Genomic DNA, 25,381 nt, shown 5'->3' on the forward strand with positions numbered 1-25,381 from the left:
GTCATTTTCTTTCCAAGCTCCTTAGACCAGCGGTCCCTATCCTTTTTTGTGCCACAGTTTGATGTCAGACAATATTTTCACAGACCGGCCTTTAAGGTGTCGCGGATAAATACAAGAAAAAAAAAAAGATACGACCGAGACAAAAACTGTGTAATTCTGTAACTTTATTAGCAGCGTCCTCCTGAAATGCACCAGCAACACTGAGAGTAACGTCTGCCTCTCTGCCCCTTAATGCTCTCTGGTCGCTATGGTAACGTGTAAACATCTCTTTCAAAATAAGACACACAACTACAACACGGGAAAAGACCCAGGGAAACTGAGTTAACGATAAAAACCCTGAAAACCATAAATTTCACACCCGAGCCTCAACTCTCGCGCCCGGTACCAAACGGCTCACGGATGGTTCCGGTCCGTGGCCCGGGGGTTGGGAACCGCTGCCTTTGACCGTAGCAGCTAACAGGAAAATCACGCATAGCTTCATATATGATGCTTAGTTGCTATTGTACATTTTACACTATGGTTCCCCGAGGCTACAAGCTTTTGTCTTACTTTCAGATGAAATGCTAGAAAAATATTGTTTTGAACTAAATACTCCCTCGTATAATATAAAGTAGGAAAAGATGAACAATTATTCAAACAGTGAAACAGGAGCAAAGAGATGTGTTTGCAGATACTTTTCAGATTGCTCCGTTGGTGGTTGCAGACAACAGTGTGATGATCAAAAATCCACCTGTGTCCAGTATTAAAACACTGCTGGTCATTAATTAGAGAACGCTGTGTGAGAAAAACAGCGTGCACAACAAAGAGTCACAATGATGGCCCACATTAACGCTTTAACACAACAACACATCCGCTCGCGCTCTGTGTCGAGTCATTCTGTGAGGAACTGTAGAGATAATTAGGCTCGAGCCACTTATGGCCACTTATTAGAGATTTCTGCAGATTACTGTGCACAAACCGGTTCTGTGTAGTAATTAGGTCACGCTAATATTCAGCATTCAGGAACACAGCCAAGAAAAACACTGTGTTATTAAGCAGCAGCTGACCACTGACCATCCTTTAATCTGCCTCAATGTTTAAAAGCTTTCTCGCAGTGTAAACCTGAGCTGCAGCACAGCCCGGCCTCAGTGTGCCTCACACCTTCTCAGTCTCATGGATAGAAAACGTCTCATCTGAAGTGGAGTACATTTGTCATTTAGAAAGCTCTATCTTCATATTTTGGTTCCATATAAAGAAAGTTGTCGGTATAAGTCTGATGATTTCAGATTTGTTGATCCAGCCGTGACAAAGATGGTCCCTCTGAACTAATCAGTAAAAATGGAGTAGTCTGTGACTTTGCGCTCATCGAAACCAACCATCAAACTAATTCACACGCCGCGGTCTCAGCGCAGGCTCAGGACCACCTTTCATTTGTTGATCAGTGTTGCTGGACACAAATCACGAGTCCAGTTTTATTTTTAAAGCGCCAAATTACAACAACAAGGTCATATTATAATCTAATGATCACACCACAGACACACGTCACACACGTCACACACTTTAATTATTTAATTTGGTTCAGTTGAGATATTAAAACCGGGTCAGATTTAGATAAAGATCATAATATGAAAATACAACAGGAGCTTAGTCTGTTAAGGCTTTGTTTTCTCAGTTGCTATGGTGATGCCTCACTTCCTCTACATGAAATACGCACTTCTGACACAAAGTATACTCCTACTGCTGTACAGCCATCACTCATTTGTGCTCATTGACAGGAAACAGGTGGCAATGGAAGTTTAACCTCAGCGTCCTCAGTGGGAGTTCGTTTACATCCACCCATCGCTTTCCCACAGATGTGGAATTTCACTCTGACTTCATGAAAGGCTTTTTAAACATATAGAAAAGCTGAAGTGACATCATGTAGTACAGTTCATACATGTTTTAGCCTCCTGATGACTTCGGACTGACTCGTCTGAGGACGTCAGAGCTACAAATTGGACTTCTTTGCTTAAAAAACGATAAAAATTCAGCTTTAAAGAAACAGATGTTCACTGTGCTTTACTGTTTTGAATTATGTCTTCATGGTGTCCTGCTTTGTGTAATGACAAATGCAATTGTATTGTTTTTATTTCTTACTCAAAAGAACTCTGTATCTTTTTCTAAATGTGACCTTCACTGGCATTGATTTTCCCCCCACGCAGGAGCAGCCGGTGTTCAGTTTTGCAGGCCGATTTGTAAAGAGCTAAATAAAAGCTGTCAGTGGTCAGGCCTCGTTTTGATTAAGAGTTTTGCTGCCAAAGCTCAGGGAGGAATGAATATTTGATGTGAGAAACAAATCTAATAATAGATCAGTCAGGTAGGCACCCGGTGACCCCTGACCCACGCCTTTATGCGTGTGCACACCTGTAAACAGCTGCCGTCCAACATCTGTGCATGTGTCGTGTGCAGGCTCGCACTCCGGTGCACACGTCTTTGTGTGAGCAGAGGAAGAACGGGTAAGCAGGGAGGATTTGGGGCTTTTGGAAAAGCTAATGCAATGAAAAGCCACTTTGCCTTTTGTTTGCCTTGCATGACGGGGGACAGAGCGAGCCACAAGTGGGGCTTAACATTCCACTTGGCTGAAGGAGAGGAAGGCAGCTGGCACTGAGGAAAGGCCACACCGTGAATCTGTGGACACACCAAAAGGCCCGGATTGGGTTTCTGAGGCCACAAGGAATGCATGGGAACTAGAGTGGGGACAAGAGCGGGGGTGCACTCGCGGGGTTTTTTTTCTTAACTCCTTTAGTGCTGTCCTGGGAAACAGCGAGGCCGCACAGACTCGTGTCAATCCTTCAAGAAACATTCAGCTCGTCTCAGGTGACCAAAACTCCTTAAGTCTTATTTTAACCACCACTGCAGGTGTTTAAAGAGTCCTGTTGTCATGAGTGGATCCTTGTTTTGCACATGAACCTCCACACCTGAGTGACCTAATACACATCGGCTGATCTACAGGTTATGGTTCACAGTGTGCTGTAATTCATGAATGAATACAGACGTTTGTTCATGACCAGCACTGTGCATGTCTGCTTATGTTTTCTTTGACATTTCTTGGTAAGATAAAGTCGCTGACATCATGATACTAACCCAGGTTGCTGATGTTAACCTGCTCGTTTAGTCTGATCTCGTTAACCCTCCTCTCTCCCTCACCTCCCAAAGATCGATCAAACTCAGAGGCTCCACTGAGACTTGAAAATAGTCTGAATTTTCAATAGAGTTTCAGTAAAATGGTCTGTTCTCAACAATACAGTTTAACGTCCAGGCGTGCATGAAGAAGAGGATTTAAGAGGTTCAGTTCATTTTCATTTCATTCCATTTATATAGCACCAGATCACAACAACAGGTGTCTCCAGGTAAAGACTCGACAATACAGAGAAAACTTCAACAATCAGACAATGTCCTCTGAGCAAGGACTTTGGCGACAGTGGGAAGGAAAAACTCTCTTTCAGCAGGAACAAAGCACAGGGCCATCTCGGTTGGATGGATGGATGGATGGATGGATGGATGGTTGGATGTTGGATGGATGGATGGATGGATGGATGGATGGATGGTTGGATGGATGGATGGATGTTGGATGGATGGATGGATGGATGGATGGTTGGATGGATGGATGGATGGATGGATGTTGGATGGATGGATGGTTGGATGTTGGATGGATGGATGGATGGATGGATGTTGGATGGATGGATGGATGGATGTTGGATTGATGGATGGATGGATGGATGGATGGATGTTGGATGGATGGATGGATGGATGGTTGGATGGATGGATGGATAGATGGATGGATGGATGGTTGGATGGATGGATGCTGCAGGTAAGTAGTGCCAACGAGCACAGGCTGATTCAGATTAATTGTTGGTAATCTGTCTGCATTTATAAATGACCTGCTAACTTTTGCCACCCTGTCAGAGTGAGGGGTCAGGCAGTGCCAGTTAGCTGTATTTGTTTGGTTGCCCACCACCAGGTTAAGTTGCTGACCTCTGAGCAACCAGTTTGGTCTCCAAACTATCATTCTGCTCTGAATAAGACTCAGTCCAGTCTCTGGGTAACCACTAATTTGTCCTATTTGCACAAGGGTTACCTTATTTTTACTCTTGTGTGCCTGAGGCGTAACATGTAATGCTGAACTACACAAAATCCTGAAACAAGGCCCTCCTGCAACAACTACTTAAATGTAAAGGCTGTAAATGAATCCACAGTCTGTAGATAAAAGATGGATAAACCACATCCTCACCAAAACACAGAAACCTGCTGATGAGGTTTTGTTAGTCCTGTGGCAGATTTGAGGCAGAGATTTAAATTTCTGCTGTGTTCTGTTAGAAAATGTGTGACAGAAAAACGTGTTGGTTCTGATCGTCGTGGACCTCCTCGTTAAATAATGACGGACACGCCTGCAGCACTCGGGCACTTCGATGCTGCAGACACGCTACGACTGTGTGACTGTGTGTGCGTGAGATGAGAGGTAAACACAGAGCCGGCACAGCTCCCATCACAGCCTCAGAGCAGATTAATGGACCTCAGCCTTTTGTGTTAAGGCTGACGAATCCGCTTACACCACACACACACACACACACACACACACACACACACACACACACACACACACACACACACACACACACACACACACACAGATTGGGTTTACGCCTCTCCTGTCAGGCTCCTCCCAGCCTCTCCTTCTAATCTAATTTGTCCATCTTTCTGTCGGTCTGAACCATGACATATCATTTTAGTGAAGCGAGGGAGGAGATAAAGAAGGGAATTAAGAGCAAAAAGGTGAGCGAGAGCGAGAAACAAAGGGAAAGTGAGAGAGAGAGACTGCTTCCCATCGACTTACTGAGGTTGCTGAATGAAGGGAAGAAAACAAATTAGGGTGAGAACAGCAGAGGATAAAGAGGGACCCCATGTTGATTAGCTTGGACCAGCATGAATACAAATGAATGGAGTGTGGATTAGTATTGCACATGTAAATCTTTCAGAAAACCCTCTGGAACCTTCTCCCCTCTTATCTGAACTGTGGGAGGATTACTTGACGTGCAAACACTCTGAGCTCCACACTCTGTGCCTGGTCGTCATCTTCACGTCGACAAAGATGAAGGCTGAAAACATCGAGTGTATGCAGTCAGTTAAGGAGGAAGAAGAAGATGTCTTGTGTTGATTAACTTTGTCTGAGGTGGAGTTTTCTCAGTGTCCTCGCAGCAGCAGCAGTGCCTCTCAGTCCCCTGAGGAATCACTCAAGAAGTGCACATTGTGTAGTGGAAGCAGGAGGGGATACCCTGTATTGATTAGCTCAGACTAACATGAATACAAATGGAAGATTAATGGCTTAGCTTGAGGCATCCGAGTCCCACTGGAACTTTCTGGCCTCTCAGCTGCTCCATTATTAGTCTACAACACGGCTGAGCTGGATCAGCTGGATCCAGTTGTTGCTAAAACGTAGTAAAAATGTGTTCTGGTTTTCTAGTTTTCTCACATTTGGTGGAAAAGAAAAGATTTAGCCTTTTGTCACCAGTTTGGTCAAAGAAGTCCAGAACGAACTGACACGAGATTCAAATAGAGTCTGTTACACAGGCTGTATATAAAAGATGGACATCACCACCGTGATGTTGCCCATTACCCAAAATTACTTGAGTCCCGATTTGAAGCTTTTGATGATGTTACTCTGCCTGATACTTTGAGGACAATCACCTGCAGACCCACATAGCATGCCCCGCCCACTTCTTCATCATCTCCAAAATAAAATGCATTTTTTATTCAGTTAGACCTGGAAGCAGTGACTGACACCATAAACTCACCTGGAAACTGTTTATCAAGCTCAGTGATTGGCTGAATGCTGAACTGGTCTAGTATTATATTCTGATATATGAGTTTTGTGGTTTGCCTTCGTTATGATTTATTCCCTGAGTTTATGCCAGGTCTCTCTTGGAAATGAGATTTTTAATCTCAATGAGATTTTTTACCTGGATAAATAAAGGACTAATAAAAAAATAAAAAAAATAAATTTATGTGTCGCCCTCGTCAGTCTGCCGTGTCTTTGGTGTTTACGTTCACCTGCATGTCTCTCTCACCCTCTGTGTCTTAGGCCTGTTTCCTGTTTTATTTTGACAGTCTCGGGTTCCATGTTCAGTGTGTTTAGTTTTGCTTCCAGAGGTTGAGGCTGCGTTGTTCTCAACATCTGGGTTCCCTTTCGTTTATACAGGCTTTTGTTTCTGGCTGAGCTTAAACGGAGAGTTTCATGTGGATGTCTCGTGTACTTATGATATTACAATTACAACTTGTCGTTGTGTATGACTGACGAGCTGAACTTTGAAAGTGACGGCAAACTGACTGTGAGCTTCATGTTTAACTATGACTTCACTCCCACAGATACTGTAAATGCTGGAAGATGTGTGTGGGAGTGAATACATACATACTTACTTACATTCTGATCTCATGTGGTTTAGATCTGATAGACGGAAAGCTGCCGTTAGCAAAACGTGTCCTCGGGGTTAAAGAAAGCCAATAATGTGCGATCTTCCACATCAGCAGACGGTCCTCAGAAGCATCCTGCTGCGATGACCTGAAGATAGAAATGGTGCAAAATGAAAATATTTCTCTGCTCTAAAAGCCCATTATCTCAAACACAGAGTGGGCTGCAAGCTGCCACCATATGTCACATTAATTATCACCTGGACTCAAACTCTCACGTGCCTTTTCCTTCAGCCCACTCATGTAATTTCAGTAAATAGGCACTTTGATTTTTTTCATGCTTCACTCTTGAAATATGCTAATTACACACTGCTCTGCAGTTGCAGCATTACAAAGAAGATCTGGATTGGAACAATCTTTACCGTATTTATCACCAATAATCAGACCGCATCAACTGGACGAGTCAAACTGAGCGTGCTCGTGTTAAAATGCAGAGCTGCTGCGTGAAACATTTGTACCCCATGTGACCCCTTTATGTAACCGTATATGTGTGTGTGTGTGTGTGAGTCCTTTCTCTCAACCAAGGAATCAAGATGTAAATTATGGTGCACGGCAAGCGCAAACAGGAAATATGAGGAAGCTGCTGTTGCTCTCTCTGTAATATATCAGCATATGAATCAGAATAATAGATGGATTGTGGCCTGAGCCATTTGGGAGAGCGCTCGAGTGCTCTGCAATCAATGGACTCTAATTATACCTGTAAAGGTTGGCCGTTCGCTCCGTGCATCTCGCTCCGTTTGACGCTTACTCATTTTCTGATGTTTTTATCCAGCGACGTCCGTCTGTCTCGTTCCATCTGCCCGTCTCTCTGAATCCCATTCAATCAGGTTCGGGTTTCTGCTCACTTCCAGATTCTCCTCACCTGATGTGTTTGTCAAAGAAAGCCAAAGTGATGTCAGCAGTTTGTTTTGGACTCAAGCTCCACATCTGCCTTTTGAGCCTCAACATGTCTTTTTTCTTTCTTTTGAGTTATCCACGACATCAGCTAATGCTGGCTAGCATCACACAGACACAAATACACAGCAAATCCAGCATGTCCAAATTAACACTGTCAGATTTGACTTCAACACTATTAAAGTGTCTATATGGGTCCACACCAGAGAGTGTTAATTTAACTCTTTTTGGAGAGTTGGTACGTTAACTCTGATTTAGTGTTAAACACCAAATCTGTCTGGAGTTGATAATTTAACACTTGGTGTTAAGAGTGTATATATTAACTCTCAAAGAGTATTTTAGTTTAACTACGTAAGAGTTATCTTCTAATTCATTCTAAAAAGCGGGAATTTTACTGTTCTGAACTTCTAGAAATTTCTCTTGGAAATAAACATTTACTAAAAAGACGCAATGGTTTTTGAAAAACATTTATTCTGAACTGTGCACCACAATTTCAAAACATTTTCTGAAAGATGTAACAGTATACATGTTCTCACTTTCATTAGAATTGTGTTTATCAAAAGGTCTGACATGGTAAATGCAAATAACAGCATCTCATCACTTATTTCTTCAATACAATATGCATGTCCTTCATTCATCCCTTTGTGGAACTTCAACGCACTTCTGCTCTCCCTCATATTCCATCTTCACAAGCATATCCTGTGCGGAGATTGAATAAAAATTAGTTGACACTAATTAACGGCACAAATAATCCAGTAAACAATTGCAGCACAGTAAAAAAAAAAAAAGGAATCCTCTTTGAGCCATTACTTGTGTAAAGTATTTTCCCAAAAGACAAGGACGCAGGCAACAGGTAATACTGAACTAAATGTAAAACCTCAACCTTTTTCATTTTTACCTAAACCGTGTGCACAAAACTCTGGAGGGATCTATGCTAACGTAGAATCCAGTCAGGACGTCTGCTACTGCTGTTTGCTCGGTTTTTTTAATTTTTTTTATGGGCGATCGTTTTCAGGCTTCAAGTAGCACCATTATACCAACATTTCACATTCTAGACATTGTTTTAGGTGTATTTGACCAAAGGTTTGACTGAAAATTCACATGCAAGCTTTTTTCAAGGCTGTGGTATTTGCCGCAAACAATACCTTTCAGCTAGCTAAAACAGAATATTGTGCTATCAGCGAGCAACATGGCTAATGCCTTTCACACAGCTTCGTCTCAACTCCAAAGAGCCACAGAAGTAAAAGCTAATAATAATTGAAACAATCTTTGAAAAAATGACTTACCAAGCATGGCAAACAACTCAAATATGTAGAGCAAAATGTTCTGAAACGGCTTCACTTCAGCTTCGATTGGAGCCGTGCTGGGGGCGGAGTCTGTGAATGTACTCTGTTGGTGTCATAGCCCCTGTAGGAGTTCAGAGTTAAGAGGTCAAGAGTTAATGTTTCCATTGTAACACCTCCAGATTTGACATAGAAACACTCATTTTTAACACTCGATTTTAACTACTATCATTTTACACCTCAGAGTTACATTAAAAGAATGTGACTCTGCTTAGAGTAAAATTAACTCTACTTTTGCAAGAAGACTATTAACACCAAAACATTTAACACTTTTGAATTTGTTGTGTACCTGCTGATTAGAGCTAATTATGACCAGTGTTGGTCAAGTTACTTGAAAAAAGTAATCACTAACTAATTACTGATTACTTCCCCCAAAAAGTAATCCCATTACTTTACTGATTACTTATTTTTAAAAACACGATTTGCAACCTGAATAGGTGATAAAGCAATAGATCTTTCAGCCCAATTCTACTTTTTCTGCATAATCCATCATACAAAATGTAATCAGATGGAAAAGTCTCTTTTTAAAACTTGTTTTATTAGTTTTAATCTTTTAAGGCAAGGCAAGGCAAGTTTATTTGTACAGCACAATTCAACAACAAGGTGATTCAAAGTGCTTTACAGAGACATTAGAAACAAAAACAAATAAAAAGCATGATTTAAAATTGATTAAAACAAGCAAACTAACTAACTAACTAAATAACAAACAAACAAACAAACAAACAAACCAGTATGTAAAAAAAAAATCAAAACAGATAAAATCAGAACAGTAGATAAAATCAGTAGTTAAATGTAAGTTTTGAAATTTAAGCTTAAAGTGTGGATTTTGGTGCTTTATTCAAATGCAGCTGAGAACAGGTGAGTCTTCAACCTGGATTTAAATAAACTGAGTGTTTCAGCTGATCTGAGGCTTTCTGGGAGTTTGTTCCAGATATAAGGAGCATAAAAGCTGAATGCAGCTTCTCCGTGTCTGGTTCTGACTCTGGGAACTGATAAAAGACCGGATCCAGATGACCTGAGGGATCTGGAAGGTTCATACTGGGTCAGGAGGTCATTGATGTATTTTGGTCCTAAACCATTCAGAGCTTTATAGGCCAGCATCAGAACTTTAAAGTCTATCCTCTGACGGACAGGCAGCCAGTGTAAAGACCTCAGAGCTGGACTGATGTGGTCCACTTTTTTGGTCTTAGTGAGGACTCGAGCAGCAGAGTTCTGAATGAGCTGTAGTTGTCTGACTGATTTTTTAGGTAGACCTGTAAAGATGCTGTTACAGTAATCAAGCCTACTAAAGATGAATGCATGGACTAGTTTTTCCAGGTCCTGTTGAGACATCAGATCTTTTATCCTTGAAATATTCTTGAGGTGATAGTAAGCTGACTTTGTTATTGTCTTAATGTGTTTTTCTAAGTTTAGGTCTGCATCCATCACTACACCCAAATTTCTCGCCTGGTTTGTGGTTTTTAGATGTATAGATTGAAGTTCTCTGGTGACCTGTAATCGTTTTTCTTTGGCGCCAAAGACTATTACCTCAGTTTAGTTTCTGTTTAGCTGGAGAAAATTGTGGCACAACCAGTCATTGATTTCCTCAATGCATTTACCAAGAGCCTGTACAGGGCCTCGGTCTCCTGGTGACATTGTGATATATATTTGTGTGTCATCTGCATAGCTGTGGTAGTTTATTTTGTTGTTCTTTATAATCTTTAAATTTATGCATCAAGCAAAAATTTAATTATCTGCAACATTCTCTGACTGGAAGAAATTAGTTTAACATTTAAACCTATTTTCTGCACATTCCAGCTCATAAAATAAAATATTTTTTGTGTTTACACTCAGTCTTTCAAATAGATGCAAGTAAAACACAGCCGAAAATAAATAAAGTCAAAGACTCAGCAGTCCTGTTGCTCTATTTTCACCTGTAAAGCAGGAGTGGGGCAGGCGGAGGTTTACCCTGGTGCAGGTGTGCAGCGGTCAGTTGAAGAATCCGTGAGTTTCTCTGTGAGGTTCCCATTACGTCGTAGCTACTCAGTGCTTGTTTAGTTTTCTTCCCACGCACAGCGGACACTAATGTTTTTGTCACTTTTTATGGAATCAAACTCAAAGTAAGGTCAGTGCTTCCACGCTTTAAACGCTGCACGCTCATACTCTCTCTGCACTCGATATATGATCCATTGTTGATCTGCACACAGCTGTTGTCACGAACGTCGCACTCGCTTACGTCACTGTCGTGAGACACTCGCAGGAAAATCATGGTTTTAGTAACGCAGTAACGCAGCGTTCCTACGGGAAAGTATAATCTAATTACCGTTTTTGCAATAGTAATCCCTTACTTTACTCATTACTTGAAAAAAGTAATCAGATTACAGTAACGCGTTACTTCCCATCTCTGATTATGACTTCCAAATAAAAGTTCACTCAGCAAAACTGGAGCTCAGACTTCCTTTATGCTGCAGTCACACTAAAGAAAACAGTGGTCGGAGACCTGCAGGATGAGCAAAGTTTGACCTTTTGATCCTGTTACCTTTGACATGTTCACGTGAAGGACGGCGACGAGCTCTTCAAACCGATGTTTGTGCACCAAGATGAATAAAATGCCAATCAGATGGAGTCAGTCTGCAACTCAGTGTCGAGCTGAGATATGCAATTTGTGTGTGATTATACAACAATTAACTTTTGCAGACTACATACACAGACATGTATATAAATCCGAGCCACAGGGTGGCTCACAGATTAACACTTCAATCTGCTGCAGATGGTCCTCTGCACAGAGGGGTTACCACACCAGGGCAGGTCCTCACATCATATAAATTCAGTGGAGTAAATCAAACATTTAATGGTATTAAAATGTGGCATCCATCCTATCATGTGTGCTGTTAGATGAAACTTTTATTCTTATACATGAATCCAGTTCAGCTTTATGTATTCATACAGCACCAGCATCACATCAGCAGTTGCCTCAAGGTTCCTTGTATTGTAAAGTAAAGATCCTGCAGTAATACTGAAATGAATAAACTGTTCTTCCTCCTCCAGCTTTGTTTTATCTGCAAACATTAATTAAACATGTGTGGTAAGCTGTAAACGTTCATATGAGTGAATCTGCCAGTTTTAATTAACTGTATATGCTGTAGAACACCTACATCTCCACAAAGAGCTCTCAGGAAGACGAAGCTTCTGCAGATGCTGACGTCTGCGTGGACGTGGAGGAGCCCGGGCTGAACGCTTTCGCACAGTTTGCCTCGCCGTAGACGTGAAACTTGACAGAAGCTTTGTTAATATTGACTTTCTCAGAGTTTCTTTCACTGGAAGGATCATCGGTGCGTTGGAAGATGAGCCGTGTGCCGCTCCCAGCTCCTCCCACACCAACTGCTGCTGCTTTAGTTTGTTGTTCCCAACGTCACGTTTCATTATTTGCTTTATTTCTCTGTGCATCGATGTTTGTTTGCTTCGCTGCTTCTCTTCTGCTAATGCTCACGTAATGAAGCAGATTAATGTTTTACATGCTTTAGATAAAGATGCCATACAGCTCGGCAAAACTCTGTGATCACATCTCATTGCTGATACCTGAAATGTTTAAAGCTGGATTAATTTTGGCCACTAGGAAGCAGAGAAACTCTGACAGAGAGAAAGAAATGCCAACTTAAATAAAACCTTTCCTAAACGTACTCAAACCAATTTAAATAAGTGAGAAAAGTACTGCTCTCAGTTTCTCTGCTTCATCCACAAACACACGCTGACTGTCTCCCACATACCCACGCACAATAAGGATGCAGTGTCTTGCGAGTGTTAAGCCTCCTTGCACCTGTTACTACTGATACGAAGCACTGTTAGCCAAGCTGTTCACACCCGTGCCATCACTACTCTCTCTGTGTGCGAGACAACGGCATTCCTCACACGGGCTCTTGAAAAATGTGGCAATTATACTAATACTCTGATATAAATATTCTGACTTTGAAAAAGAAAACAGAACGCAGATGTTCGGCGTGATGGAAGGAAACAAAGAGCTGAAACAGGACAAACTGCAAGCACTTAAAAAGAAGCTAAAGGGGAGACGGATCAAGAGGAAAATGGAGGTGCATTAGAGAGATGATTCTGTCATGAATGGTAAATGGTAAATGGCCTGTATTTATATAGCACTTTACTAGTCCCTAAGGACCCCAAAGCGCTTTACATATCCAGTCATCCACCCATTCACACACACATTCACACACTGGTGATGGCAAGCTACATTGTAGCCACAGCCACCCTGGGGCGCACTGACAGAGGCGAGGCTGCCGGACACTGGCGCCACCGGGCCCTCTGACCACCACCAGTAAGCAACAGGTGAAGTGTCTTGCCCAAGGACACAACGACCGAGACTGTCCAAGCCGGGGCTCGAACCGGCAACCTTCCGATTACAAGGCGAACTCCCAACTCTTGAGCCACGATCGCCCCATGAAGAGGAAACGAGCACCATCTGTGGTTTGTTCCATCTGATAAAGCAGCAGGAAGCTCCTGACGTTAACACCGTGCCCCTCGCCTAACCTTTATTTAATCCAACACCGCAACAGTGACGAATAAAGTTGAAGCACAGATGCCGACATCCACCTTAATTGAGGTGGAAGCCGTTGGAGGTGGAAAGAATACTTCAAGGAATCTCCAGGGATTCTGGGAATGCAGGCGATGAGTCACCCATCACCGGGGGTGACGTTGCTGACGGAGTTAACAGCACTCTGGTGGCCGGGCTGCTGGGGTGGATGTTGTGGAGCTGTGTTTGCCAACATGAGAACATCTGTGACATCGTGTGGAAATCGTGCGCTCCACCTGGATGGACCACACTCCTCAGCCTCCCTGGGAAGGTCTCCATCAGAGTCCATCCACCAGCTGAAGCTCTGATTGAGGAGAACGAGTCAGTTTTCATCCTCTCTTTATCTCAGCGGTCTGCAGAAAGCAGAGACAAGATCCCGAGCCCACTGACCCACACGTCTCCAGGTGCACAGATGATGTGGTTTCATCAGAGGCAGTTTGCAGACACACGTGAAGCAGCTGCTCGTACGTCCTGGTGACGAGCGCACTGGAAGAGCTCAGAACTGTGCTCATCCACGTCGAAAGGACGCAGGCGAGGTGGATGCCTCTGAGAAAGAAGCCGTCTAACTTCAACACCACCCAGTTTGTGTTTTTCTCTGAGAGATTGAGTGCATCGCAGAGGCTGCAGCTCAGCGCTTCATTATTCCTTCAATAAATTATTACTAAGACAACAAAATGATTTCCGCATTTGCTTTCTGGAATCTGTAATAATTGATGTTCTTAATTGATGTTGAAGCAACAAATGACTCATTTATTTCTTAGTATTTCTGTTCCTTCAGTTTAAATGTCAGATTCTGTCAGTGTCTGTGGCAGAAACACACATGCATTATTTGCACACGTGGTGAGAAGTGAAATTCAGCGCTCAGTATGAAGTAAATAATGCAAATATTTAATCAGTGCAAGTATGATAATCTGAGAGGTACGAAGAAGCAAGTTTGAGAATCGCCCGCCGGCGTCACAGTAAACGCCCTCTGTAGCCCTCTGTCCATGAGGAACAAATGCAACTTACTCTGCACCGATTATTGCACGAGATCATGAGCTCCCTTATTCACGCCAGGTGTTTGATTTAGCAGTTTTTATGCCGGATGCTCTTCCCCACACGACCCCAGAGGTCATTTTGTGTTTACATGTTGAATAACTGACAGCTTTTCTGTCTAGTCTTGAAATATAAAGCTGATGTCAGAGATTAGAGCTCAGGTTGCTCTGAAGCATCGCCTGGACGTCCTTTTTGTTTGAGAATTCTTGCATATCGTCCTTTTAAAAAAGCTTCTATCTAAAAACAGATACATCTAGCAGAATGATCAGGTATCCACAAACACACATAACCACACAAAGTCTATACAAGAAGAGCTAAATTGTCAGGGCTCTGTGTGCGGGCAGCTGGAGATGTGGATCCAAGTGCAGGACTCTGAGACAGAAATATAAGTGAAAACCTCAGCTTTATTGCTGGCACCAACAAAACAGAAACCAAACATGAAACCACTAACTGGCTCACACAGACAGGATCTGCAGGTACAACACCACACCAAGCACAGGAAAACACAGGGCTTAAATACACAGGGTAGTAATGAGGGAATGGGCAACAGAAGGGAGACACAGCTGGGAGAGATCAGGGCTAACGAGACGGGGGAACCAAGCTGCACACACTAACATAAGACAAAGACTTTCACAATAAAACAGGAAACAAGAAACTAAACAAAGATGCAGACACGACACAGAGACAGACTAGACACTTAACACAAACTGCAATACACATGAGAACCCAAAACCTAAGAACTGATACCTCACCAAGAATAACTGAAACAGATCTATAATGATAATAATAATAATAATGATAAACAAAGCACCAGAACATCAGAAAATAATCCATAAACCAAAATATAAGAAACTCAAAATGCTGGGCCAACACTGACCCAGAACCATGACATAAATGAAACTAAATTCAGGGCAATCCTGTTAGTGGCTGCTTGGAGAAAGTGACGAGATTTGTAGGACTTCACAGTAAGTCCTGAAAATGTGTTCCTGTAACTTGATTCAGCTTTCAGCTGAACTTCTCGTCCTCTTGGCTGCCACGAGGATTCACATTCATGCCATGGACACAAGCTAAAATAACACTGTGTGTTTGGTGTGAAAGCAACATAATAAAGTCAAGGAAACACCACAAACCCCGACCTCTCACTTTACTTTCATGGTGTCGTGGAAAACTCACACTCCTTCAATGTCCACAAACTTAAATGTAGTTACTGGGATTTTATGTGACAGACAAACACAAACTAGTGTAAAATTGCAAAGTGGAAGCAAAATGATTCTTTTACAAAGAAAAGTCTGAAAAGTGTAGCAAACTTTTGTTTTCACCCCCCTGAGTGAACTCTACTGTAACCAGCTGCCTTCAGAAGTCACCTCATCAGTAAATAGAGCCGAGCTGTGTGAACCATGTCTCAGTACACATCCAGCTCTTCTGTGAAGGCCTCAGAGGTTTGTTAGAGAGCATTAAAGAACAAACAGCAAAACCGAGGGAGGAAAATGACACGTGGTGCTATCATGGAGGAACACAGCAGAGGTCAGAGGTCAGAGAGAACGCCGTGGAAGCTGAAAGGACAGGTAGGTTACACAAACACAGCTCTGTTCAGTCCATCGTCCCAACATAGAGAGACGACACAGAAGGAAGGTGCTCTGGTCATATCAGACCAAAACATGTCAAATGGAAACCTCTCATTGCCCATCAACCTGAACCAAGGTTATTGTCGTTAACGAAAACTAACGAAATAACGAAAACTAGAAGTGAAAAAACATTTCCGTTAACGGAAATAAAAATAAAAACAAAAAACTGTAATGAGTGTTCACAAAACTAACTAAAATTAACTGAATTTATAGCAAAAATGTGTTTAGTTTCATTGATGTGTGCGTGTCCTACAATAGTCGAGGGTGAAAATGAAGTTTAGTTTCCAGATTTTTTCTTGCTGTGTCTCATTATGCCAGCAGGTGGCAGCACGTTAGTCGAGTCATCTGTGTTGCTGCGTCCACGCGCAGAATCATGTCAGGAAAAGTCGGGAGAAAGCGCCAGAGTCCAATTTGGGATTACTTTGAATATGACTGTGTTTTGGATAAAGCAAGTGTCTTGTAGTGGAAAGAGACAAATTATGAGGGACATTTCTAAAGGGGAAAAATCCCACAAACCTTAAAGTGCACTTGAAAAGCTCACACAAGAAGGCTAACCTAGCTTAGCTTGAGAAGGGAGCACACTCAACCCTCATCCCAGAAACAGAAGCTAACCCCAGGCAAGGCAGCGTGATGCATCCCGAGACAACAGGACGGGGACATCTACATAACTGTGTGAGTCAATTGGCTTCAAAAAGTTTATCAATTCACTTGAACCAAAATTACGAACACCCGGTGCTGCAAGAGTTATAGTCTCATTGGGGCCAAGATATACATTTTATAGTTGCCTGGTATCAGTGGTTGTTCATCTGCCTTTATTTATTTATTTATTTATTTATTTATTTAAAGAACCCATAGGTGGGAATGTGAGTTGTCTGTCTCTGCGTGTTAGCCCTGCGACAGACAGGCGACCTGTGCAGGGTGCAGGGTATGGTAGCTGGAATAGCAACATACCCAAGGATGAGCAGAAGAGCATGGCTGCTATGATGACACTGGGATTTTGTTACACTTAATTATTGCAAACACAACTAAAACTATAACTGAAACTAATCAAAACTAAACTGAAACTAAGGATTTTCAAAAAAATAAAAACTAAACTAGCAAACAAATGATGAAAACTAATTAAAACTGATATAAAATTGAAAATCTGAAGTCAAAACTAAATAAAAATAAAAACTAATGAAAATTGCAAAACTATTAAAACCCTGACCTGAACACGCCGTCCCATCCTGAAACACGGTGGTGGTGCCATCATGTCGTGGCAGAGATGGAACTACATACAGGGCCAGGGTGAAGCAGAGCTACAACGGAGTGGTCTCATGTGTTGACCCAGTCAGAGTCCAGATCTAAATCCTGCTGAGAATCTGAGGCGAGACTTGCAGACGCTCTCCATCCAGTCTGACTGCACTGGAGCTATTTTATGTTGCAGTCTGTGCAAAGCTGGAGACACATCCCAACAGACTGCACCTGCAGTGAAAGTGTTGGGTTTGAACACAAACGCACGCCACACTTTTAATTTGAACACTTTGTATAATTTTTCCTCCACTTCACAATTATGTGCTGCTTTGTGTTGGTCTCAGATAAAAGCCCAATCAGATGCATTTAAATTTGTGGTTGTAACGTGGGCGGTATGAAGACTGTCAAGGGACTGTATGTTAATGAAGTTAATGAACTGACGATCAGTGAATAAATACAGACATGAAAAAAAGAGAAAAGGACGTAAAACAGCCAGAAAGACTTCAGAGACGTGAGCTGGAGGAGCCGACAGAGCGTGAGGACGATTTGTGTTGTAGGAAGATCAGCTCCACCGCAGCAGCTGCTCACCTTCCACTCATAAACAAAGACAAGCCTGCGACGGGTCATCATGTGACATCCACCACGTGAGCGTCACATTTGGGAGGCTTTTAGAAGATCTGCATCAACTTGAAGTGTGAAGTGCTCTCTGATGTTTGGAGTGTGAGAGGAGCACTCGAGCGTGGATAAAACCAGCGAACACAAAGATCTCTGCAGATGATTAAAACGGTTTCCAACCACACAGAAAACACACTCATCACTTCACTGCAAAACGACCGTGGAGGCAACGACCCCATTCACACTTTTCCTTTTAAGTAGCTCACATCTACAGTTGTTGATTTAATACAGCTGTTTTTAATTCTCTGTGTACAATCAGAGATGCCAGATTTTTATCCACATTACCACGGTCAAAATTCAAAAGGTTTCAGGATGTATTTCTGAGTACTGACCCAGAATCCAGTCACTGAAACACCGGGGCAAAGCACACATGGTCTAAGTAGAAGTACAGATACGGATATTTGGGATTCATCTCTTCTAATAGTGAAAAGGTACATCCTCTGAGAAGTACTCAGATTACTCAAAATAAGAAGGTAAAAAGTAGCTGAGGGAGGAAGTCTCTAACACCTGTTTCTGTGCAGAGGAAACTGAAAGTTGTTGCATTAATATACTAATGAAATCATAGTAATAAACAGGAACATAAACTTTAATTGTCATGGTCCTGCGACCATGACTCAGTGACTTTATGTTTATGTACTTATTGTTATTACTTTCATTATTATTCATGGCTGTTTTGGGATGGTTTGTGTTTGGGATTTTAGACACTGGGTTCTGGGTTTGTGCTCCCTCTGTTGGTCCCTGGTGTTAGTGTTCCCCTGTCTCGTCAGGTTAATCAGGTCCAGCTGTTTCCCCCATCTGTGTGTGATTTCCCAGTGTCTCTTTGTGTATTTATAGCGTGTGATTTCCTCTGCTCGTCGTCGCGTCGTCTGTGTTCCTACCTGTGTTCATCCTCTGTGTTACCCTGCGTACTCTGCATCTACCCTGTGAAATCCTCTGCGTGCTCTCCCTGCTGTTCTCCCTTCGTGTTCAGGTTTGCCACTCCTTTGTGTAGTTTCACCCAGTTTAGTTCATCCGTAGTTCTGTTTTGCCATCTCCTCTTTATGTTTGTTATTATCAATAAATCACCCTCACACCTGAATGAGTGCTGCGCTTTGAGTCCTCCTTCCACTCTCCACACGGCCGCTGCCCCGGACCGTGACAGTACGACGCGACCACAACATGGACCCAGCAGCGCTTAATCCATCCAGGGAACTACGGGAAAATCTCATCGATGCCACACAGGAGCTGATCGACCTGTGGCTGGAAAGCCCGGGTGGCACGTCCCAGCGCGCTGTAGAGAGGCGGCTACAGCATCTGGTGACCGGTCTCCCATGGCTTCTGGGCTCGCTTTGTTCGTGGGAGCGGGAGTTCCTCCTTCTGGACCTCGGTCTTCACCCCCCGTCTGCTTTTACTTCCGAGCAGTCCGAGGCGGTGAGCGAGCGACATGTTCTGGCTTCCCCAGATTCCGAGACTCTGTTTTCTGGGGCTATCCAGAGCGGGATGGGAGACTGTTCGGATCGCTTACCCACCTTCGTGGTAACGGACCCTTCGCAAGTGGGCGTGTACAGACCCTCTGTGAAACCGAGAGACTGTTTCTCTGCCGCTCCTTCTGAGCCAGGACTCTATCACCATTCTCCGGCTCAGTTCTGTGTCCAGCCACAAGCTTCCCAGTCTGTAGCTCAACCATTAGCCTCCCTTAAGCCACAATTTTCACACTGTTTTTCCACCGCCGTTTCTGAGCAGGGAGACAAACTGTTACATTACGGACCTGTTCCTCAACAGCTGGCAATATTAGTGACTGTTACTCACTCCGGGGCTTCCCCAGAGGCGGGGTTGCTGCCCTCAGCTTACTCTGGACCCCTGGTGGCCAAGATGCCAGCTGTGAACTGCACCGGGCTGTCACTGCATGAGCAGGGTCAGTGCTCTGCGCAGCTGCAGCCCTCCGTATGTGTGCCAGAGGCCCACGTGCCTACTGGTTTTGTTTCACATGTGCCAGAGGCCCACGTGCCTACTGGTTTTGTTTCACGCGTGCCAGAGGCCCATGTGCCTGCTGGTTTTGTTTCATGTGTGCCAGAGGCCCACGTGCCTACTGGCTTTGTTTCATGTGTGCCGGGGGCCCCGGTGCCCACTGGTTCTGCGGCTGTTTTCGCTGGGGGGCCCGAGGAGCCCGTCCAGTCTCCCGCTTCGCCTGCTGGGGGGCCCGAGGAGCCCGTCCAGCCTCCTGCTTCGCCTGCTGGGGGGCCCGAGGATCCCGTCCGGCCACCTGTGGCTGCTTCTCCACCTGTGGCTGCAACGCCGCCTCCTGCAGTATCATCACCTGCAGCGCTACCACCTGCTACTGCCACGCCTCAGCCTGAAGCTTCAGCCTCGCCTGGTTCTGGTCCAGCTTCATCCTCACCTGGCCCAGCTTCAGCTTCAGTGTCTGCTTCGCCTAGCCCAGCTTCAGCTACAGCTTCATCCACGCCTGGCCCGGCTTCATCCACGCCTGGCCCGGCTTCATCCTCGCCTGATTCTGGTCCAGCTTCATCCTCACCTGGCCCAGCTTTAGCTACAGCGTCAGCTTCGCCTGGCCCAGCTTCTGCTGCAGCTTCTTCTTCGCCTGGCCCGGTTTCATCTTCGCCTGGCCCGGTTTCATCTTCATCTTCGTCTGGTCCGGCTTCATCTTCATCTTCGTCTGGTCCGGCTTCATCTTCGTCTGGTCCGGCTTCATCTTCATCTTCGTCTGGTCCATCATCAGCATCATCAGCATCGTCTGGTCCAGCCTCCGTGTCTCCATCGTCTGGTCCAGCCTCGGTGTCTGCATCCTCGCCTGGTCCAGCCTCGGTGTCTGCATCCTCGCCTGGTCCAGCCTCCGTGTCTGCATCCTCGCCTGGTCCAGCCTCCGTGTCTGCATCCTCGCCTGGTCCAGCCTCCGTGTCTGCATCCTCGCCTGGTCCAGCCTTCGTGTCTGCATCCTCGTCTGGTCCAGCCTTCGTGTCTGCATCATCATCTCCGCCTGCTGCGGTCCCGGCTTCCGTGCCCTCAGCCTCGCCTGGCCCAGCCTCATTTGGGTCTGGAGCTAAACGGCCGTTTTCTGGACCGCTGGCTAGGCTACTGGCCGAGCGCCGTCGCCTGACTGGCCGCCGTTGCCTTCCGCACGGCCGGCCCCCGGACCGCCATCGCCTGAGTGGCCGCCGTTGCCTTCCGCACGGCCGGCCCCCGGACCGCCATCGCCTGAGTGGCCGCCGTTGCCTTCCGCACGGCCGGCCCCCGGACCGCCATCGCCTGTGTGGCCGCCGCTGCCTTCCGCACGGCCGGCCTCCTGAACTCTTTACGCGCCGCCGTTGCCTTCCGCACGGCCGGCCTCCTGAACTCTTTACGCGCCGCCGTTGCCTTCCGCACGGCCGGCCTCCTGAACTCTTTACGCGCCGCCGTTGCCTTCCGCACGGCCGGCCTCCTGAACTCTTTACGCGCCGCCGCTGCCTTCTTCGTGGACGGCCTCCTGAACTGTGCTTTGGACTCTGCTCCCCTGTGGGTTTTGTGTTCATCTTTGTTTTGGGACTCTGGGGCCTCCGTCCGTGGTCGTGGTCCGGTCCCTCCGTCCTGGGCCCCCTGCCGCCCGCCCGGATCTGGTGGTGTGTTTCTGTGGCTGTCGGGGGCCAGCCCTTGAGGGGGGGGTACTGTCATGGTCCTGCGACCATGACTCAGTGACTTTATGTTTATGTACTTATTGTTATTACTTTCATTATTATTCATGGCTGTTTTGGGATGGTTTGTGTTTGGGATTTTAGACACTGGGTTCTGGGTTTGTGCTCCCTCTGTTGGTCCCTGGTGTTAGTGTTCCCCTGTCTCGTCAGGTTAATCAGGTCCAGCTGTTTCCCCCATCTGTGTGTGATTTCCCAGTGTCTCTTTGTGTATTTATAGCGTGTGATTTCCTCTGCTCGTCGTCGCGTCGTCTGTGTTCCTACCTGTGTTCATCCTCTGTGTTACCCTGCGTACTCTGCATCTACCCTGTGAAATCCTCTGCGTGCTCTCCCTGCTGTTCTCCCTTCGTGTTCAGGTTTGCCACTCCTTTGTGTAGTTTCACCCAGTTTAGTTCATCCGTAGTTCTGTTTTGCCATCTCCTCTTTATGTTTGTTATTATCAATAAATCACCCTCACACCTGAATGAGTGCTGCGCTTTGAGTCCTCCTTCCACTCTCCACACGGCCGCTGCCCCGGACCGTGACAGTACGACGCGACCACAACATGGACCCAGCAGCGCTTAATCCATCCAGGGAACTACGGGAAAATCTCATCGATGCCACACAGGAGCTGATCGACCTGTGGCTGGAAAGCCCGGGTGGCACGTCCCAGCGCGCTGTAGAGAGGCGGCTACAGCATCTGGTGACCGGTCTCCCATGGCTTCTGGGCTCGCTTTGTTCGTGGGAGCGGGAGTTCCTCCTTCTGGACCTCGGTCTTCACCCCCCGTCTGCTTTTACTTCCGAGCAGTCCGAGGCGGTGAGCGAGCGACATGTTCTGGCTTCCCCAGATTCCGAGACTCTGTTTTCTGGGGCTATCCAGAGCGGGATGGGAGACTGTTCGGATCGCTTACCCACCTTCGTGGTAACGGACCCTTCGCAAGTGGGCATGTACAGACCCTCTGTGAAACCGAGAGACTGTTTCTCTGCCGCTCCTTCTGAGCCAGGACTCTATCACCATTCTCCGGCTCAGTTCTGTGTCCAGCCACAAGCTTCCCAGTCTGTAGCTCAACCATTAGCCTCCCTTAAGCCACAATTTTCACACTGTTTTTCCACCGCCGTTTCTGAGCAGGGAGACAAACTGTTACATTACGGACCTGTTCCTCAACAGCTGGCAATATTAGTGACTGTTACTCACTCCGGGGCTTCCCCAGAGGCGGGGTTGCTGCCCTCAGCTTACTCTGGACCCCTGGTGGCCAAGATGCCAGCTGTGAACTGCACCGGGCTGTCACTGCATGAGCAGGGTCAGTGCTCTGCGCAGCTGCAGCCCTCCGTATGTGTGCCAGAGGCCCACGTGCCTACTGGTTTTGTTTCACATGTGCCAGAGGCCCACGTGCCTACTGGTTTTGTTTCACGCGTGCCAGAGGCCCATGTGCCTGCTGGTTTTGTTTCATGTGTGCCAGAGGCCCACGTGCCTACTGGCTTTGTTTCATGTGTGCCGGGGGCCCCGGTGCCCACTGGTTCTGCGGCTGTTTTCGCTGGGGGGCCCGAGGAGCCCGTCCAGTCTCCCGCTTCGCCTGCTGGGGGGCCCGAGGAGCCCGTCCAGCCTCCTGCTTCGCCTGCTGGGGGGCCCGAGGATCCCGTCCGGCCACCTGTGGCTGCTTCTCCACCTGTGGCTGCAGCGCCGCCTCCTGCAGTATCATCACCTGCAGCGCTACCACCTGCTACTGCCACGCCTCAGCCTGAAGCTTCAGCCTCGCCTGGTTCTGGTCCAGCTTCATCCTCACCTGGCCCAGCTTCAGCTTCAGTGTCTGCTTCGCCTAGCCCAGCTTCAGCTACAGCTTCATCCACGCCTGGCCCGGCTTCATCCACGCCTGGCCCGGCTTCATCCTCGCCTGATTCTGGTCCAGCTTCATCCTCACCTGGCCCAGCTTTAGCTACAGCGTCAGCTTCGCCTGGCCCAGCTTCTGCTGCAGCTTCTTCTTCGCCTGGCCCGGTTTCATCTTCGCCTGGCCCGGTTTCATCTTCGCCTGGCCCGGTTTCATCTTCATCTTCGTCTGGTCCGGCTTCATCTTCATCTTCGTCTGGTCCGGCTTCATCTTCGTCTGGTCCGGCTTCATCTTCATCTTCGTCTGGTCCATCATCAGCATCATCAGCATCGTCTGGTCCATCATCAGCATCATCAGCATCGTCTGGTCCAGCCTCCGTGTCTCCATCGTCTGGTCCAGCCTCCGTGTCTGCATCCTCGCCTGGTCCAGCCTCGGTGTCTGCATCCTCGCCTGGTCCAGCCTCGGTGTCTGCATCCTCGCCTGGTCCAGCCTTCGTGTCTGCATCCTCGCCTGGTCCAGCCTCCGTGTCTGCATCCTCGCCTGGTCCAGCCTCCGTGTCTGCATCCTCGTCTGGTCCAGCCTTCGTGTCTGCATCCTCGTCTGGTCCAGCCTTCGTGTCTGCATCATCATCTCCGCCTGCTGCGGTCCCGGCTTCCGTGCCCTCAGCCTCGCCTGGCCCAGCCTCGTTTGGGTCTGGAGCTAAACGGCCGTTTTCTGGACCGCTGGCTAGGCTACTGGCCGAGCGCCGTCGCCTGACTGGCCGCCGTTGCCTTCCGCACGGCCGGCCCCCGGACCGCCATCGCCTGAGTGGCCGCCGTTGCCTTCCGCACGGCCGGCCCCCGGACCGCCATCGCCTGTGTGGCCGCCGCTGCCTTCCGCACGGCCGGCCTCCTGAACTCTTTACGCGCCGCCGTTGCCTTCCGCACGGCCGGCCTCCTGAACTCTTTACGCGCCGCCGTTGCCTTCCGCACGGCCGGCCTCCTGAACTCTTTACGCGCCGCCGTTGCCTTCCGCACGGCCGGCCTCCTGAACTCTTTACGCGCCGCCGCTGCCTTCTTCGTGGACGGCCTCCTGAACTGTGCTTTGGACTCTGCTCCCCTGTGGGTTTTGTGTTCATCTTTGTTTTGGGACTCTGGGGCCTCCGTCCGTGGTCGTGGTCCGGTCCCTCCGTCCTGGGCCCCCTGCCGCCCGCCCGGATCTGGTGGTGTGTTTCTGTGGCTGTCGGGGGCCAGCCCTTGAGGGGGGGGTACTGTCATGGTCCTGCGACCATGACTCAGTGACTTTATGTTTATGTACTTATTGTTATTACTTTCATTATTATTCATGGCTGTTTTGGGATGGTTTGTGTTTGGGATTTTAGACACTGGGTTCTGGGTTTGTGCTCCCTCTGTTGGTCCCTGGTGTTAGTGTTCCCCTGTCTCGTCAGGTTAATCAGGTCCAGCTGTTTCCCCCATCTGTGTGTGATTTCCCAGTGTCTCTTTGTGTATTTATAGCGTGTGATTTCCTCTGCTCGTCGTCGCGTCGTCTGTGTTCCTACCTGTGTTCATCCTCTGTGTTACCCTGCGTACTCTGCATCTACCCTGTGAAATCCTCTGCGTGCTCTCCCTGCTGTTCTCCCTTCGTGTTCAGGTTTGCCACTCCTTTGTGTAGTTTCACCCAGTTTAGTTCATCCGTAGTTCTGTTTTGCCATCTCCTCTTTATGTTTGTTATTATCAATAAATCACCCTCACACCTGAATGAGTGCTGCGCTTTGAGTCCTCCTTCCACTCTCCACACGGCCGCTGCCCCGGACCGTGACATTAATAGTATTCAGCTGTAACACCTGTTCTAATGAACATTTTCTGTGAGTTCAGACACTGATGAGCTGAGCTGGAGCTGCTCAGATATCAGCTGACGAGCTTTTATGTGTGTCTGCTACGCACTATAAAGCTGACGTAAAGCTGGAATTCAGTGAGCAACTGCAGCCAAAATTCAAACTGATGTCTGCTGCCCTCCACGTAACCTTGCACTGTCCATAAACGCCACACCTGCTCTGCACGTGTCCAACACAGAGCTTCATGCTGCC

At 46.6% G+C, this 25,381-nt stretch overlaps 1 long non-coding RNA gene across 1 annotated transcript; it reads right to left on the reverse strand.

Annotated features, from left to right (window-relative positions):
* Positions 1 to 7,828: 7,828 nt before the first annotated feature.
* LOC146670670 (uncharacterized) lies at positions 7,829 to 8,915 on the reverse strand. Its single transcript, XR_014911890.1, has 2 exons — positions 8,664 to 8,915; positions 7,829 to 8,076 (listed from the first exon to the last, which is right to left on the reverse strand). It is a non-coding gene; the product is annotated as an uncharacterized LOC146670670 (long non-coding RNA).
* Between the last annotated feature and the right edge of the window lie 16,466 nt (positions 8,916 to 25,381).

The sequence above is a fragment of the Rhamphochromis longiceps genome, linkage group LG5, assembly GCF_057381845.1.
Source record: "Rhamphochromis longiceps isolate RC_006_pf linkage group LG5, R_longiceps_female_GT1.1, whole genome shotgun sequence".
Lineage (NCBI taxonomy): Eukaryota > Metazoa > Chordata > Actinopteri > Cichliformes > Cichlidae > Rhamphochromis > Rhamphochromis longiceps.